This window comes from Nannobrachium achirus, assembly GCF_963921795.1.
Source record: "Nannobrachium achirus genome assembly, chromosome: 1".
Lineage (NCBI taxonomy): Eukaryota > Metazoa > Chordata > Actinopteri > Myctophiformes > Myctophidae > Nannobrachium > Nannobrachium achirus.
Window position 1 is genome coordinate 26,974,441 of NC_137810.1, and position 19,214 is coordinate 26,993,654.

Genomic DNA, 19,214 nt, shown 5'->3' on the forward strand with positions numbered 1-19,214 from the left:
ATCCTGGGATGCTGATGTATTCGCCCTCCTTTCTCTGCCCCCACGATTAATGATTTTCTCTTCTTTTCTTCTCCATCCATGATTCCCTACCTCAGGACATACTATCTGCTTCCACCCTTCACCTTTCTCTTTCTCTGTCTCCTGTCCTCTCCCTCCTCTCGGTGAATGTGATAAACTAGGTGCAGAAGGAGTAACTTCGAGGTTTCCGTTTTCCACCCACAGCTGACTGACACAAATATCTGGCTGGGAGGCAGACAGACAGAATTGCATACGGACAAATATGTAGATGGGCAAAAAGGCAGGTTGACAGACAGGCGAGAGAGAGTTCTGTTGATATTCTTTCTCTTTCTCTTCATTTGCCTATAGTACTCTCCCTAGCTCTTCTAGGTTTTTCCGCAACAGACAAATGGGCGAAATAAATTGAAAGAAAGTTTTGAAAAGCATGATTTCTCCATGTCTTTCCCTGTCATTTCTGTTACCCCTCGCTCCGTCAGAGTTGGCATCATATGTGTGGTCTCTCTCTTGCTCTGCAACTACCCCTACCTCCGTTTCCTTGTCTCTCCTTAAGATCTAGCTTGCCCTCAGCCTCTTCCTTTCCCTGAGACTAAGATTCTATCTCACACTCTCTTCCTGGCTCATTTCATCCCTCCTCCTTTCCATCCATCCAGCCTTTCAGATCCAATATGGATAGAATACATCGAGTCTAGATCTTGACATTGCCCAGAACTCCAATAATAGAATATTTGTGTTGTTAAATTAGATTTAGTACATCATTCTACAACTGTCTACACTGTAGGTGGGCAGATAACAGTGGACTGAGTGAAACGTATCATTTAAATAAGCATTATTTTAATTAACCAGATGAACCCTAGCGTCCCTATTCTAGGCATGTCATAAGCAGATATTTACCAGAAATAGGCAAACATTCAGAGATAATAGCACATCTACAACCCTACAAACCCTTGAATAACCCCTGGGGGTCCCCGGACCACAGTTTGAAAACCAGTGATCTATCATACAGAACACTATGACCTCTAGTCTGAGGTCTGAGTCTGTCTCCGACTTCCATGCAGGTGCTAGTCTCTCAAGCCAGACAACTCTTCCACAATCTTTCTATGCGACAGGCTGACTGCCTTGCAAAAGTTGTGATAGTTTACAAAATATTATAACATATCTTTGTATTACCATGTGCTAAGCAGCAAGCTGGATAGACTTTGACTAATTTGGTTCAAAGTCTGACTTTAACACATTTCCAATGGTGAAACGGAAGTGTGGTTTGCAGGACATTCGCTTTATTTTCTACTCATTTTCAGCACTTCGATATGAAGGCTGTTAGGCCGAGGCATTTGAAAATTGTGTGAGCCGACAGTCTGTCTCGAGAGACTATATGCCTGTCAGCGCTGAGATTCCTAACTAACTGGTGCTGTGGATGTGGTGTTTCTGATAAGCAATATTATGCTGACAAAAATGTGCAAGTGTGCTATGTGACAGCCATATCTATAGTAAATAGAGAACCACATAGACTGGATAGAGTCCACACAGACGATTAATAAATAATGAAATATAATGCAATCAAAGCCTGCCCTGTACTGTGGCTGGCGTTGTTGTCCCTTTTCATTAGGTCTGCCTCTTTAGAGTGTGTTTTCAAACTACAAACCATCAATTGTGCTGCTGGGCAAGAGACTCTGTTAGCTCAATCTAGAGGCCAATATGTAAAATGCCAGTCTTGCACGCTTTCTGTTCATCCCTCCTACAATCCTTAACCACATGAATTAGCTTCTATTCTGGGCATGTTACAATAAGCAAACATTCTGAGATACAAGGTTTCTGCCCGACAGTGACGATATTTTTGTGATTATGTTGCGAGGAAAACATTGAGATAATAGCCATTTTGGTTAGAACTGACAAGTGTCCAAATAAATTCCAAATATTATCGAATTAGCTCGCGGCACCCCTGGACTGCCGTCGCGGCACCCCAGGGTGCCCCGTCACCCACTTTGAAAACCCCTGGGTTAAGGTACAGGACAGAGCTTCATGTGCATGGTTCCATCAGTCAAGCAGAATCCTACAGTACAAGGCAGGATGAAACCACTGTGCTGAATGGGAATCAGAGGGGGAATATCTGTTATCTGATTGGCTGGCATGGAGAGCCGTCTGTGGAGTTAGTTACCGGGGAGAACTGGGGAGGGGGACTAAAGAGAGGGGGAGATAATGGTGTGGTGTCAGCAAATAGGCCCTCAGGTGGAGGATATAGTCTATACATGGATGAGTAGCGTACACATGTGTCTAAAAGGTTTCACATTATTTGTCTATCATTTTGTCTATGTCAACTCAAGTCCTCATCATCATCCAGACCTCATTTAAAAGCCAAGCCTCCAAGTCAGCCGCAACCGCAGGCTGTCTAGTTAGCTAGGTACAGATGTACAGTGTCAGCAACCACTGGGCCCAGAGTGGCTGGGTATTTAAGAGAGATATTAAGATGTAAGACATGAGGTGAGTCATGAATAGTTTTCCATGAAGCATTCACTTGAAATTGGCTCATAAAAAGAAATAATGGTGCTTGCAGGCTTGAGAACGAGGATGTTGAGTTGGTTATGCAAATGTTATTCTCTACTATAGAATGGATATCAAACCTTATATGCACCTTTACACATTTTCATTTTCAAGGTCTGAAATGAAATATTACGTCAGACTTTAATTTTCCACTTTATTTTTAAATGGTAAACTAAATATTTAACAAAATATGAGATAGTGGGGTCACGTAAAATCTTAGGGTTCATCCGACAGGAAGCATGAATGTGCTCAGCAAGCATAATGGTAGAGAAGCTCTTTAAGAATATTCATAGTTGTTAACCAAAACTCATTAAAAATTAATTAACTGATAAGAAAATGCAGTATTTACCAACTTATGTCTGCTGTGTGACCAATTAAAATGACATTTGTTTTCCATATTTTTTATATGCACAATACCAGTATAAACGGAGGATTCATATATCCTAAGCTACCCTGCAGCACCGTAAACTGAACAATAAGGTCTAAACACGAAACATATTATATAACTTAAATCAATGTTTAGCAAACGGTAACATGACATTGTAATGAAAATAAAAAATGAAATAAACAACAAATGTTATTCATTCATTCATTCCAAACAGTTATTGTTGATTAATGGTTAAATCATCTTCATCTCTATTTAATGGGATTCTGCAGATTAGATTCTGAGATACCGTTTGTTGAAAATGTGACCAAAGGATGGTGCTAGAGAAAAGACCATGGCAGTCCAAGTTTTTCATTTTCAATGTTGTTTGGGACCAAATGGCAATGGTGTTAGTAACTAAGTACATTTACTTAAGCACTGTATACGTAAGTGCAATTTTTAGGTATTTGTACTTTACTTTACTGTACTTTACTTTATTTCCAATACCTTTACTTCTACTGCACTCCACTACATCTCGGATCCAAATATTGTACTTTTACTCCACTACATTAATTTGAACACTTTAGTTACTTTGTAGATTTAAAAAAAAACATACATTAACCACTTAGCCCTATATTATTCAGACCATTTGAAAATAGCAGATCCACAAGCTCACAATGTGTCGCGATGCGGCGCATTATGAGCTTAGATCTGCTATTTTCAAGAGATTTTTATACATTTGAAAACTTGAAATAGAACATAACATTCTGCACAATGAGTACTTTTACTTTTGGTACTTTAAGAACCAACACGATACCAATACGTTTATACTTTTATTCAAGTACATTTTGAATTCCGGACATGTACTAGTAACAGAGTATTTCTGCATTGCAGTATTGATACTTAAACATGCGAGTACATTTTCCACCACTCTGCAAAGTGGTGAGTGGCCGAATGGACCACCATCGCCATCTTTAGAACCCTGTCGCTAAAATGGATTGTCAATGAATGATGCTTTGAGATCAGTTCTAAATCCTCAAGCCCAGAGTACAGTATGCATTCTTCAAGCAAATTATCATGTCATGATGGTTCTTGTTAGGAGGAAATTGGTTGCGTCTTGGACAGAGATTTTCTCAGTTGTCTTACTGCATTGTCTTACTATTATCCATTCATTATAATCCATTATTTCTTATCAATGCCATTTGTCTTTTCCAAGCCTGCCTGATTAAACATAATTAACATTTCTCATCTATGTCATAATTAATGTTCATACCCAGAAAACAGAATATCGGTGCCTACAAAAGAGCAATTCTGTGGAAAGACATTGCGGCATTCCCATAACAATATATGTAAGATTAAAGAAGTTAATGAGGTTGTGCAGTGAATAGACATGGGGGACATGCAGTAAAGAGCCTGGGAGTGTAGATTGTGGGGGAAGTTATTATCAAAACTTTTTGGGAGATATGGACAACAGTGTAAAAAGAGAATCAGATTTCCAGAATATTCACAATATACCGGCGGTTACAGTATGTTTCTTGTCTCCCATTGAAAAAAAATTAAGAAATTATTCATTCGTCAAAGAAAGTAAATGAAATACCATGGGAAATAGTATACCAGACAGCTTGTAGATCTGCTACAGTATTTTAGTTGCATAACACCCACGAAAGGCAAAGTATAAATCAGGCGTAATACTCCAGCAATAACAGCAGTTGCAGACAGACCATGGCAGCATTACACACACACACACACACACACACACACACACACACACACACACACACACACACACACCCCTACACACACACACACACACACACACAGGGAGATACAGCAGAGAGTTGAGAGCACAGATCAGGGCTCATTAAATCCTGGTCAGGCAGCAGCTCCTCTGAGGTCAAACTCACAGTCTGACTTACACACATTAACAATGGATCTGAGACACACACACACACACACACACACACACACACACACACACACACACACACACACACACACACACACACACACACACACACACACACACACACACACACGAGAAAACGTGTGTGTGTGTGTGTGTGTGTGTGTGTACGCGTGCGTGTTTTGCCATGCCATGCTGCATACCTGCACTCCGTATCTGGTAGACACACACACACACACACACACACACACACACACACACACACACACACACACACACACACACACACGTGCGCGCGCGCGCACACACGCACACACACACACACACACACACACACACAGATAACACTGATATACAGTGCAGCGGCACATCCTTCATCATCATGTTAATCTACCTTCAGCCAAGGTCTATCTGCATTCCTGGTCTGTCTGTCTGTCTGTCTGTCTGTAGCGATGGGAACAACATCAGATAGCTCAGCCCAGGTCTATAGCCAACTGCTACATTACAGGATTACATTTTAAAAATACGCATTTTGGGTTAGGGTAAGGGTTAGGGTTAACTTGTAGATCTGCTATTTTTGCTACTTTTGTGTGACACTGTAGCATGACGAAGTAGGGCTTTACTTCACGTGGAAACAAACATAAAAAGTTGAAATATGGAGATAAGTGGTTTCTGCCCGACAGTCATGTGTCAACCCAACTAATACATTTAATCCACTATAAAAAAATATATCGATAATCGATCATTTAACAAAGCAATCAATTGATAATCAACCAATATTTTTGGCATGTATGCAAAAAGTAAAAAAAGAATTACTGACATCTTAAAATATACTGAAAATAGTCAATCTACAAGCTCACAGGGCTTGTAGATCTGCTATTTTCAATGATTTGAAAAAATAATCTATAGAATAATAGCTAATAAAATAATGGATGGTTGCAGCCCCAGTCACCGCTGACTACATTCACTTGGTCTATCTCTCCTCACCTTCCTCTCTTCTCTAATCAAGCCCTCAGGGGAGATGTTACCCCTGATTTACACTTGGTTGCTTGCTGAAAATAGCCGCCCTACAAACTCTCAATGCGTTGCGCCACAAGGCGCTACGTTGTGAGATTGTGGGTATGCAATTTTTAGTATGTGATACCGGCGCACAACTACTGTAAGTATAAATCAGCCCTTAGAATCCCCAGAATGCCATTATCACCCTAGGCCAGAGAGGGAATGGAGGTGTGTGTGTGTGTGTGTGTGTGTGTGTGTGTGTGTGTGTGTGTGTGTGTGTGTGTGTGTGTGTGTGTGTGTGTGTGTGTGTGTGTGTGTGTGTTTGTGCCTGCGTGCGTGCATGTGTGCATGTGTGGAGAGCGAGAGAGAGGGAGAGAGGAATGGCTTATGGATGGGATCCATAAAAGTTTCATTAGGAGGGTTGAGTTGTCCACTAGAGAGAGAATGCATGGGTTGTCCATGAGCACAGAGCTGGGGAAGCAAAGCACTGGCACGTTTCACTGTATGAATTAGAGCCAGATGCAAACAGCAGGCATGCAGGATCACGCACAAATACAACTAAAAGCATTTTATTGCACTTTGAAGATGCATACGTGGTGAACCGGCAGGAGAGACGACTGATCATAGTGCCAGATTCACCACACAGACTGATTGTCTCCATTCAGAATGAAAAAGACTAGTGATTTAGACTTGGTTGCGCGTCAGTGTCACGCACCAAAAATAGTAGATCTAAAAGCTCACAACATGCCACACTTCTGCGTGTTGTGAGCTTGTAGATCTGCTATTTTCTGTACGACACAGCGTGCAACCAAGTGGGAATCAGGCATGACTGGTCAGTCATATGAAACCACATACTGTATTTAGATGGCAGAAAGAAGCTGAACGCTCATTATGTGGAAACTCGCTTTGGGTACCAGCCCAGAATTTGAAAACCACCTCTGACTTTTGACTGCAGACAATTTATTCAAACTGTGCCTTTGTGTCCGGTTGCATGGAGGCGAACACAGTCATCCACACTGGCACATGACATGCCAAACCACAGTCCCTCTTTGTCACCCACTATGTCAGCAACAGTAATGGGATGCAATGTAAACAGCAAACCACATTGTGTGTGTGTGTGTGTGTGTGTGTGTGTGTGTGTGTGTGTGTGTGTGTGTGTGTGTGTGTGTGTGTGTGTGTGTACATCAGTCTGCTCTGCACACACTAAAGACATATCTTTGGTCCCAGGAGAATGATATATGTAGACACACAGGCACGCACACACACAGGCACACACGCACGCACGCACGCACGCACGCACACACACAAACACACACACACACACACACACCGGATGTTTTTCAGCACGTGCCCCTGCCCCTATACCTCTTGAATCCATACACACGTTTGAAAGATTTAGTGACCTGCAAAAAACATTCTGCCAGCTAGAAGTTATTTTAAACTTGATAAACACACACTTTCTCTCTCAAGCATGTGCGCTCCCCCCAAACATAACACACACACACACACACACACACACACACACACACACACACACACACACACACACACACGCACGCACACGCACACGCATACACACACACACACACACACACACACACACACACACACACACACACACCTTTTTTTTTTTTTTACTTTGGGAGGGGTCTTTTCCAAGGAGACACGAACAGGAAGCTCTTGCCTCCCAGGCCAACCAATCACAAAATCGTACATCTTGGTAAGGGGTTCCATTAAGGAAGTCCCATTTTCCCTCTGGCCCGCTCCTCTCAGGGCACACTGTGTTTTTTCCTGCCTGCTAACGCCAGGAGCACATTAAAGTACAGTATCACACGGATACAATAAGGGGAAACAATGTTAGGATGAGCTAAGCCATTGTTCCTAAAAGTCCACTCCCTGAGAAATGTTTGGTTATGTTACTTCAGCTGGGGCCAAGCAGCAGTGTGTCATTAATATGACCCCAAGAGCTGGTTATATTCCAATTCCTCACCTAAACCTCCTCTGAGACCTTATGCTTAGCTCCTTGAATGCACGTATAATAGAACTGTCAGCCGCACTTGAAAACCAAAACTAGTGGCTGACAGCAAAGAACAAGGCATGGCCTTACAGTCTCTATGGGTCCTCTGTCCCCCATGCCCCCCCCCACACAGCTGTAGGCCACCTCACTGAACCCTGTCTAGCTAATCTCACCCACACATACGCCCACCATGGGAACTCTCCACAAAAACTAAATGCTACAGAAAATGCTACAGTGACAATGCAGCTGTCGGGCAAACACTGATATTTTTCAGAGCCTGTGCTGGTTGGTTACAAGGAGATAAAACAGGCCCCCCCATACTTCTTAACAAATGCTTATCTTACAGCTTATACAGTAGCTGTTATATGCTATGTGATGTTATATCGTCATAGACTGCCTTCATTTCCCTTACACAGTAAAATACTGAGTGTTTATTTAACCCTTAAGGGCCCTCCACCAGGAGGACAGTGGATACCGTGATCACCTCCATCTGTCTGTCTGTCAGCTACTGTACATATACGTATATCACAAACTAGCAGGCTCATCAGCGTCATATTTCTTGTGCATGCTGCCAGCAGGCCCAAGTAATAATCAATTCCTAAATATTTTTGTTATCGGTCAGCATTGCAATAACTAACTTATTTTTGTTCTCAGTTCTCAGACACACCATCCTTCCAGGTTGTGAGGTACGCGTACACAAGGCTATTGAGTGGGACTGAGTGCATGAGTACTAGGGGTGGGTATTGCCAGCAATCTCACGATAGATATGTATCACGATAGAGAGGCCACGATACATATATATAGATATGTAGGTTGACGCGTTAATACACCAAAGAAAATATACATATATATATTTTATTACAATTACAATATACCGGTAATTGCTAAATTACTTTTTGTTTACTTAGTTAATATCAAATATCTGATGAAGCATAATCAAGAATAGGCCTATTTAATTAAGGCACATTTATTAGAAGAGAGTGAGGATTTGTGGCTACTAATACAGTAGCTGCTGCACTGGTCTGTTGCCAAATCGGTTTATTATAAGTAGATCTTCTTTCTGTAAAGTAGACATTGGGGGGTCCTTGATCTTGGCATGAAAATGGTTGAGAACCACTGTTCTAAAACAATATTAGACAATAAAGTTTGCCTGACATGCCCTAGTTGCTTATTTTTATTGACCTGGCAACAACACCACTGGCTGGCTAGCGTAATCGTGGCTCGGCTGCGTCTCTGCGTGTTCGGTTCTGTGACACTGATGATGAGCCGTGCTCTTTCACTTGGACTGTGGATATAAAACTTCTGTACAGTAAAATCCTTCAAAACACAACGGAGAACTACACGTTGCGCAACACAGTTGTTTACAATGTGATGCAAATGGCAGCTTTTTTTTTGGGATGTCAATGTGCAGGTTTCAGCTGTTTTTTTATGTTGTCTAACTGCCGACTCCCTAGTTTTCACATATATCTGAAATGCTTCCATTCTTTCGCTTTTAACTGGCTGTGGATAAAGCTTTTCATCATCCTCTTCCATGTTGCTTGCTGCGCCAGTCGCCAGCTCAGCTGTGGGTGGTGTGCTATTGTAACCCGCAGGATTCACGGCGTATCGAATCTATCGATAGAGCAACCTCTGTATCGATTCACCTATCGTCGGAGTTTATATCGATATATCGCCAAATCGATTAATCGAACCCACCCTTAATGAGTACACTCATCCCATCCAACGCCAAATCACAGTACTATCGGCTGTTTTACAATTCAGAGAGAGAGAGAGAGAGAGAGAGAGAGAGAGAGAGAGAGAGAGAGAGAGAGAGAGAGTTCATTTCAAGCCTGAATCTCATTAACACCTACATACATTTATAAACGTGACAACAGACCTTGTGCATCTATGCATGTGTATAAGATTAAATTGCATATCATTTCAAACCACTGTCCTATGATTGCAAGTTTACATACATTCAAACTATAACTGACCACACACAATGATCACCAAATGTTGTTAGAATGACGTGACGTCATATATAGTTTCCATTTCGTGTTACATTCAGATTTCTAGGTTTCATAGAAATAACTTCATCATCCAAATGTATTAAAGAGGCATTTAGAAAACGTTATCCAACAGACACATACAATCGCTATGTTCGAGTTTGAATATTTACAATTTGTTCTAGAGGGAAAGCAAGAGAGAGAGAGAGAGAGAGGGAGAGGGAAAGTAGGAAGCAGTTTGATGTTATTACTTGAGACAGTGAAAGTATTATTATTGGAGAATGCCTCCTGGCAGAGATTTGCACTCTACTGAGTGCACCTTTCAAGTTAACAATTTCGGTCTGCTGAGAGAGAGTGTGAACCAACTGCCTGGCATACTAAACTGTACGGTCATACTAAGAATAGGAACATGGTGTCCTCCTGTGGTACCAATGCAACACAGGTATGAAACCTGCCACGGCTCATTATAAGTGCAGAAATGTGAAGAATTATACCAACAGAAACTGGAGACACAATGACAAAGATGAAAAGAAAATTATCCTCCAGTGCTAACACAACAAAGCCTGTTACTGTCTTACTAACAAGAAAATATGGGGATTGCCATTTTGAGTTGACAGCGAGCACAACAGAATGCCGCAGACACATCACTGGTGATGAAAGGCGTTCCCAAACTGTGTGTAGCAACGGGCAGGTGATTGTATTGGTTTTTGTAGTGAAAAGCACACTGCATTCGCAGCGAGGGTACAGAACTAACTGTACAATAGACTGCATTGCTGTCTCTGTAACAATTAAATCTTTTTTTAATACAGTATAATAGCTTTAATTAAACTTGATATTGAGGACTGGCCTTCATTAACAATATGTTGTGATGCTCTGGCCAGACTGGCCTTTAATGGTAGATGTTTTGCAAAGCAGGTTGAATGCATTGGCTACTAGATGTATACTGTGTTGCTTATCGTCGTATCACACACCTTGTAGATCTACAAGCTCACAACGTGTCACAGGCTAGTGCAGTAGCGCACTATTATGAGAGCTTGTTGTAGATCTGCCATTTTAGGTGAGCGACACCGGTGTGCAACTACGTAAATGCCAAGCCTTCGATTACAAAAATATTCCTGTAACTATGAAAAAAAAACAAGTTTGAAAACCACTGAGGCACTGCAAATCAAAGTGACCAACGGGCTGCATCTCCTCAGGCAGGTATGTGCCTATCGGCACAATGTATCACAAGAGAGAGAAGAATGACTGAGCGATTACACTGGGAGACATGCAATAACACCTGTGGTAGGGCCACCCGGAGCTCAGCCCCCTGCTGACATTAATAGAAAAGGATACACACTCCTTGCTTCAGGGTGCCGAAAAGCAACACGGTGCAAGAGAGCTGCCAAATCATAGTGCAGTAGCGGAATAGTGTGTCAACAGAAAATGAGATTAGTAGTGCAATCCCTAGGCGTTCGCTCAGCTGTAGCGCTCACACGCACACATGCACGCACGCACGCACGCACGCGTGTGTGTGTGTGTGTGTCTGTCCAGTCCACGCCTGTTTATGCAGATAAATCTATGTACTGTATACATTTGATTTGACTGTGTACTTATGGGCATGGTTTGTGCATGCTTGTGTGTGTAAGTATGAGCAGGCATGTGCACATGAGTCTGTGTGTGTATTGTGTGTGTCGTGTGTGTGTGTGTGTGTGTGTGTGTGTGTGTGTGTGTGTGTGACGTGTGTGTGTGTGTGTGTGTGTGTGTGTGTGTGTGTGTGTGTGTGTGTGTGTGTGTGTTCTCAGAGAGGACTTGGGTCTTCTTTGACTGGCAGACTGAGACTTTATGCGTTTTCTTCCCTCAGATATAGCAGACCTAAGAAGCCCCAAAGCTCCTTATAGCTGTGAAACATGAGAAGAACAGCTTCTTACTGGGGATCTGGTGGGAGATAAAACAATACAAAATCCATCCAAGTGTTGCTGTAGCAAATACCCTGCAGTATCCATGTACACATGTGCGCGTGTGCGTACGCACACACACACACACACACGTGCGCGCACGCACACACACACGCACGCACACACACACACACACACACACACACACACACACCTATTTCCTTCTAACGTGTTATGTTTCGTTTTAAGGCATTAATATCGTGGATTGTTTTGGCTCGATGGAAATTGATCACCCCTACCCCTTCAAGCAATCACACACCCAATTAGCCACACACGCATGCACGCACACACACACACACACACACACACACACACACACACACACACACACACACACACAGACACACACACACAACATATTCACACTGTGTGGGCACACAAAGGCATTCGCAGACAAAGGCACAGGTTTGAAGAAGCCACGGTGGGCGAGTCAGTGAATGTTACATTCTGGACAATTTGGATGTGGGAGAACTAGGCACCTGGCCAACTGTGCCAGGAAGCACGCTGGTGTTGGCTGGGCAATCTCCTCTCTCTCTCTCTCTCTCTCTCTCTCTCTCTCTCTCTCTCTCTCTCACACATGCACACAATACCACTGCCTATCTATTTGCACTCCAGAATGCGATTTTCCAGCAGTTCCCAGACATTGTGCACAAGACACAGACGCACTAAGGCAAACACAATATGACACCGTGCGACAACTCTCTGGCACGCCATCTGTTTTGATCCTTCTGGGTTGTTTCTTAGCTGATCCATGTATGACGCAAACATAGTTTCGCATGTGGTCATCAATCATGTAGTAGACAAATATGTTGTGGGTGTTACTTTAATTGAGAGTGTAGAAATCCCTGTAGGGCAAATGTACAGCATGCAGGAGAAAGGTATGGTTAGTTGTTCATCTGACAAAGTCCTCTATGAGAGCTGTGTGTGCGTGTGTGCGTGCGTGCGTGCGTGCATGTGTGCCTGGGGAGAACTCTATGAAAGAGCAGTCATGCTGTCATGCTCACTAGAGTGTTCACAGCTTCTGGGTGGGCCTAGTGTGTGTATGTGTGTATGTGTGTGTGTGTATGTGTTGTACATGTACCTGCTTCAACATAATCCATCAGATTAAGCCTCTAAGCCTTTCCTATATAGTACTACCTCCAGAATGGAGCGATTGGCTGATGTAGAGAGGTCACAGTCACAAATAGTCTGGTTTCTACAACAAGACCACACAGGGGAACCATGGTCTATGCCAGGACATGATACACTTACGATCCTGTTCCCGTTAGCATGCACCAGACGGTTCACTGAACTCTGCATCTAATACAGTGGTTCACCAACCAGTGGTCCGGGGACCACCGGTGGTCCTTGAGGGGGTTCCAGGTGGTCCCCAGCTAAAGGATGGAGAGTTCGTAATCAAAAGGACCCTTATAGAGCTTTAACTCTTGAGAGTGTAAAATGAAACTAAATTGAACCTCACAGGTCCATTTGGTTTCCTTTCACGCTCTCAAGAGTTAACATATTGTTCAACATCTGCATCACGTAATTTACAAGACGTCTACACAATTAGAGAATGTAGAAGAATTGTTATTTTGGTCAATGTTTGCCTCTTATCTCTCCTATGGCACAAAATCAATACAGCATGGAATTGTGGACAAAATCTCATCCAACGACAACAAAATATTCTAAGTCTTGGGTCTGAGAGCAAAGATCTCATCAAATAGTGGTCCGTGGCTCAAATGCCAAATAAATAATGGACCTTGACATGAAAAAGGCTGAAAACCACTGATCTAATACATGTTAAAGGGCCTACACCATGCTTTTAAAACTATATTTTTTGTATAAATATATGCTCAAAATTGAGTCTTAGACAGGTCTTAACCCCCAACACACACCCTGACCATTCCTCTTGTTTCTTATAGCTGTGCTATTATTAGGCCCTGCAGCTGCAATACCAAAACGGCCTTTGTTTGCTCAGTGGCGCATCTAGTGGGGTTTTTCCACCCTCCGGAGAAGGGTGAAGGGAGAGGCGGGGTGGCCAGCTCTCTATAGCCGGGGACAGCGATAGAAGAGGCGGCGTGTAGCCGTGGATAGAGAGAGGAGAGGCGGGGTGTGGAGCTCTTTCTAGCCGGGGACAGTGATTAAGCTCTCTATAGCCGGGGAGAGTGAAGGGAGGACCGGGACAGTCTGCTTGAGCTGCTTGTCGCGGCCAGGACCGCCGCTCTGTCCACCGGGTCGGAGCTGCTTGTCGCGGCCGGGACCGCCGCTGTCCACCGGGTCGGAGCTGCTTGTCGCGACCGGGGCCGCCGCTCTGTCCACCGGGTCGGAGCTGCGGCGGTCCCGGCCGCGACAAGCAGCTACTTGGTTAAGAAATCGCGGTGGATTCGGCCACCGCGGCTCGCTCCCACCCGGCCACCGCGGCGAGCTCCGTGGCTCGCTCCCACCCGGCCACCGCGAGCTCCCACCCGGCCACCGCGGCGAGCTCCGTGGCTCGCTCCCACCCGGCCACCGCGAGCTCCCACCCGGCCACCGCGGAAAATTTAGGCCCAGGCTTCAGAAGGCCTCGGATCATTAAAAATAGGTATTTTGTTTCCTTGTTAGAAGGGACGAAGCTTGGGTCCTCGCAGTCTATAACGTCACATTTATAGTGCAATCCAGGAACGTTAAGACTTCTCCTTGGACATGTTGATAGCAAAAATGTTCATAGAATAAAAGTGAGTGAGAGCACTGAGTGAGCAGCCCCAGAACAGTAAGCCAGCTGCAGATGGAAGTGGAGGCTAAGCAAATTAGAAACAAATGAGGGGCTGGGTTTAGAAGAGTAGCTCTGGTTTTTACCTGAAGAACGAGAGTGACGCCACTCTCGTCAACTCTCAGAACAGCACTGTTCTGAGAACCCGTGGAAAGCTTTTCATCTCTGTCTGCCCAAAACCAGAGAAAGACACAACGGTCATAAATAGGACTTTGTGAGGATAGAAGGTGCCAGTGGGACCCCAAAAAAAGGTTTTAAAATAGAAAAAGTGAAAATTCATGGTATAGGTCCTTTAAGAGTCTTTCTGTCTGTCCAACTTCACATTTGTTTGTGCCTGCTGAGGACCCACGTGTTGCGTGAAGACAATGGGATGAGAGGTTACAAAGAAAACCGCAAGTTCTGGGCGACAACAACGTTGCAAGCAGCACTTCCGGTTCCGGGTCTGAGAGCCAACCGAGAGCCAAGCAAACAAAACCCCAGCCCATCACACACACTTGTACTGCTATGGTACTAACCTTAAACCTGAACTCCAATTCCAACCATCTAAGCCAAAGTCCTAACCGTAAATCAGACTGAAAGTGAGGACCAGCTAAATGTCCTCGGCTCACTTTCTTCATCAAGCTCAGTTTTCCTCAAATGGGGAGGGTACTCAGAGGTACTGCAGGGGGTATGTGAGAGAAAGTGGAAAATACTGTAGGAAGAAATAAATTACTATCATATCATTTGTGAACCTGGTGATCTGTTTAGTGTTAAACCAAATTATATCAGTTGTGCTGGTTATTGAATAGAAAAAGAAACAAAAAACATATTTGCCCTCATGCGGTTATTTTGAACTTACAAACTGGACTTTTATTGTCAATATTTTCAAAGCTATGTTGCAATGGGCTAAATAGTCGGGGGGGGGGGGGGGGGGTCGGAGTCGACGATCTTCGGGGTCACCACAGCGGCCAAAACAAGTTGGGCTCCCATCGACTTTCTATACAGGAGCGAAATGGCCATGTTATCTCCCTAATGCCCCCGACTAAAATGGGGTGCTTGGATTTAGAAAACAGGGAAAGGGGTTACTGCAGCCAAGTTTGAGAAACGCTGATCTAGCTATCGCTGTAAGGACAATTGACTATCATCATAAACATAGGAGCACAAGTACACACACACACACACACGCACAAGCACACGCACACGCACACGCACACGCACACGCACACGCACACGCACACACACACACACACACACACACACACACACACACACACACCATCATGTAATGATGTAAACATGTCCCATGTAGAAGAACGGCTTGCCTTTAAATACTGTACAGCTGCGGTTACTAGCCAGCCAACCATGGCCAATTCTCTCTGGCAGAGCAATAACCAAGATGAACTGTGAATACACTTAGACCATAAAGAGCACAAGGAGGGGGCTGGGGGGCTGTGGAGAGAGAGGGAGCAGGAGAGATGGAGAGAGGGAGAGAGAGAGATGTGGGAAGAGGGATAGATGGAGAGAGAGATGTGGGAAGAGGGATAGATGGAGGGAGAGAGAGAGAGAATAACGGGTATGCACTCTTGCAGCGTGACAGGGCAGTGAGAGAAATGTATGCAGGCCACAAAGGAGCAGCCAAGCGCATGGTGCATGGAAGAGCATTCCAAACAAGACTCTGTGCATCTCTTAATCCTACAATCTTCTGGCACTGTTTGTAGCATCTGAGTGTGTGTGTAGTAGTGTAGCATTTGAGTGTGTGTGTGTGTGTGTGTGTGTGTGTGTGTGTGTGTGTGTGTGTGTGTGTGTGTGTGTGTGTGTGTGTGTGTGTGTGTGTGTGTGTGTGTGTGTGTAGACCTCCAGCTGAAAGTCATTAGTCAGGCCAGTAGGGAAGTAATCTCAAACATAGCTCAGCTGCATGCAAGTGCTAGATGGAGGGAGACTGTATAGAGAGAAATGGACGAAAATCTCAACCGACAACAAAAACACATGTGTGATCAGATACTTGGAATGTGCATGAAAGTAAGAGAAAGTATTTAAGGAGGTGCATTTGTGTAATAAAGGGAAAGAGGCCACCAAATGGGTGGGAGATGTCCTTCACAACGTGTGTGTGTGTGTGTGTGTGTGTGTGTGCGCGTGCGTGCACGTGACTGGGCATGCATGCGTGTGTATGTGCGTGTGTAATTCTGTATGTGTGTGTATGCTTGGGAGCATGCATGGCTTGCGGCATCCTGTTACCGCACAACGACTGAGCAGCACAGAAAAATAAAGCAGAGGGAAAACATGATATCAGCAAACGCAAAGAGAGAGAGGGGCTGAAAGAGAAGGGGTGGCTGGATAGCTCCAGAAAAAGAGAGGAAAAAAAGGAAAGGTGAACGGATGAGACAAAATCAATGACAGGCAGAGCGAGGTACCTCAAAGAGAACAGATCTGAAGTGGAAAAGAGAGAAGATGAGAGGAAAAGAAGCAAAAAAATACAGAGGGCTTCCAACGTAAAAAAGACCGTAAAGTCTTATTGGTATATTCCTTTTAGGCAGGGTGTTTAACTGTACTTGTACTGTACTACATTTAAATTGTATTGACTATACTGGTACTGTTCTCCATTTTTGTCTAATAAAAATAATCAATCAATCACTAATCAAAGAAGGAGTTGAATCAGAAAAAAAAACAATAATGACGAAAACCAAAAGAACAGACTGGGAAAAATATAGTCATTAAACAAAAAAGATCAAATGAACAGACGAAGGCAGACCCTATCACCCTATCCGTCTCCTCTTACCTCCGCAGATGCAAGTGAGAGTCTGACGGGACGAGGCTTCAGATCCAGCAGGGTTCTACCGCAACGCACCCCTCCTCTCACTCTGTATTAGTCTTCAGGTCAATCACCAGCTATGAAGCCCAGTGACAAACTGTCATTAGCAGACAGACACCTGTTCATCAAGTATCTGCCAGTAGACGTGTTTTCTCCTAGGGTCTGATGAATAGTAGTGAGTCGTGAGTGAAGATTACAGACTGGTGACTGTGCAGACGGAGTGGCTGGAATAGGAGAAGCGAGTGAGTGGAGGGAGCAGACTGTGAGTGGGACAGGGGGAGAGTTAGTGCTTCATAACATCAGCCCTGAGCCGAGGGGGCCGGCCTAGCTCTGTCTGTCTGTCTGAATGGATGGATGGTTGTTTGGTTGGAGGGCTCTCTGCCTGGACACACCCACCTCCTCAGCATGAATCAGTTAGGAGCTGCTCAGATGTACATACTGTACATATGCACAGAAAACAAGAGAGAGACCGGGAGAGAGGGAGAGGGTTGTAATGAAAGTATACACGACAAGATTCAATCTTACTCTGCGAGAGATCTGAGAAATCCGATCTCGTAAAAGTGCATACGTATGCGGTGCACACTCGTGTACACTCGTATACTATAAAAAGATCACTCTGTAGCGCAAACTCACACGCGCGCGCGCGCACACACACACACACACACACACACACACACACACACACACACACACACACACACACACACACACACACACACACACACACACACACACACACACACACACACACACACACACACACACACACACACACACACACACACACAGAAGAGCTACAGTCACTACACTGAACGGAGCCACTGTGATGTGTCTGCCAATGTTTATGTTGAAAATACATAAACCAGCTGATGCAATAGAAAAACAGAGACCAGGGTTAGTCAAAGACAGCCAAACAAATCCCTCTCTGATTATGATTGTTTGTTCACAAGTTCACACATGTCACTGTTTGTATGTGTAGGTAGGAGATAGTGGATGTAATTGAGAAAGCAAGAAAGTGAACGCAAGGCTATGCCAAGCCCCCCGTAATTACGGGAAAAGGGCAGTGTGTGTGTGTGTGTGTGTGTGTGTGTGTGTGTGTGTGTGTGTGTGTGTGTGTGTGTGTGTGTGTGTGTGTGTGTGTGAGAGAGGACTCGGGTGGGTGGCAGGAGGTAGGTTTCAGGACATGCCTGTCATTCTTGGAGTGCACCATAGCCTATCGCTCCTTCTTTTTTTCCCTCCAATGTTCCTCTCCTGGTGTGGGGAGGGGGATGGAGGGGTGGGGGTTCTAGTCAGAGCCCTGGGATGCCATACCACCCACTTCTGTTACTCTGGACATGAGACCTGCATGCCTTCTAGGGAAAAGTATGCCATGGTAAATATCCCTCTAAAGATCAAAGCAAAGAGACTGATTCTCTCACTTACTACAATGTAGGCTATATAATCTACATTTACATGTTTGTTTACCATAGGTGAAGGGGCATTTTAGTTAATAAATGTAACTACCCTCCTCCCACAACCTATTCCATAATAGTATTTGGTAGTCAACACAAGGATGCATTAAAGCGGTATGTACAGTACAGTACATGCGAGAGGATCATGCAACATCAACACCTTATTCAGAGAGAGAGAGAAACCAGGTGCTTGTCAGAGGATATAATCAACACCTTATTTATGATAGATCTTCAGGGAAAGGTGCAGACAGAGCATGCAACACGCTAGAGAATAGCGAACTGCAATCCTCGCCCTTACATTAAATGACATCAATCCTCCTCATTGTCCTTGCTCAGTATTTGACAATCATGGCTGGCTCAATGTAATATCCAAATGAAATACAGGTAGTGTAGATACTGTAGCTTATTCAAAGATACTGTAATAGAATGGAATCAAACAAGCATCTCCTAATCCAGGCGTAGGCAACCTTAGGCACGGGTGCCAACATT